The following is a 955-nucleotide window of genomic DNA, read 5'->3' on the forward strand; positions in this document are numbered from 1 at the left end:
GACAATGCACTTTGATTTATTGCGCTATCTCTAATAGCACCCGAGATATCACCAGATATATATTGGATTTTCCCCAGACCCTGAGTGGCCGGCCCCATGAGACGGTGGTCTTCTCGGCCCCTGGTGGTCCAAGGTCGTTCCCGCTGCCCAGATTCATGCGCCACGGCTTGCTTCTGACTATGCACTTTGATTTATTGCGCTATCTGTAATAGCACCCGAGATGTCACCAGATATATATTGGATATTTCCCTCACCCTGAGTGTCCAGCCCCATGAGACGGTGGTTTTCTCGGCCCCTGGTGGTCCGAGGTCGTTCCCGCTGCACAGATTCATGCGCCAAGGCCTCCTACAGACAATGCACTTTGATTTATTGCGCTATCTGTAACAGCACCCGAGATATCGCCAGATATATATTGGATTTTTCCCCGACCCTGAGTGTGCGGCCCCATAAGACGGTGGTTTTCTCGGACCCTGGTGATCCGAGGTCGTTCCCGCTGCCCAAATTCATTCGCCTGGGCCTCCTACAGACAATGCACTTTGGTTTATTGCGCTATCTGTAATAGCACCCGAGATATCACCAGATATAGATTGGATTTTCCCCTGACCCTGAGTGTCCGGACCCATGAGACGGTGGTTTTCTCGGCCGCTGGTGGTCCGAGGTCGTTCCCGCTGCCCAGATTCATGCGCCAGGGCCTCCTACAGACAATGCACTTTGGGTTATTAGGCTATCTGTAATAGCACCCGAGATATCACCAGATATATGCTGGATTTTTACATGACCTTGGGTGACGGATTCCGAATATCTGTAATTTTCTCGGCCCCTGGTGGTCCGAGATCGTTCCCGCTGCACAGATTCATTCGCCTGGGCCTCCTACACACAATGCACTTTGATTTGTTGTGCTATCTGTAATAGCACCCGAGATATCACCAGATATATATTGGATTTTCCCCTGACC

Source organism: Nomia melanderi, unplaced genomic scaffold, assembly GCF_051020985.1.
Source record: "Nomia melanderi isolate GNS246 unplaced genomic scaffold, iyNomMela1 scaffold0014, whole genome shotgun sequence".
In the NCBI taxonomy this organism is placed as follows: Eukaryota; Metazoa; Arthropoda; class Insecta; order Hymenoptera; family Halictidae; genus Nomia; species Nomia melanderi.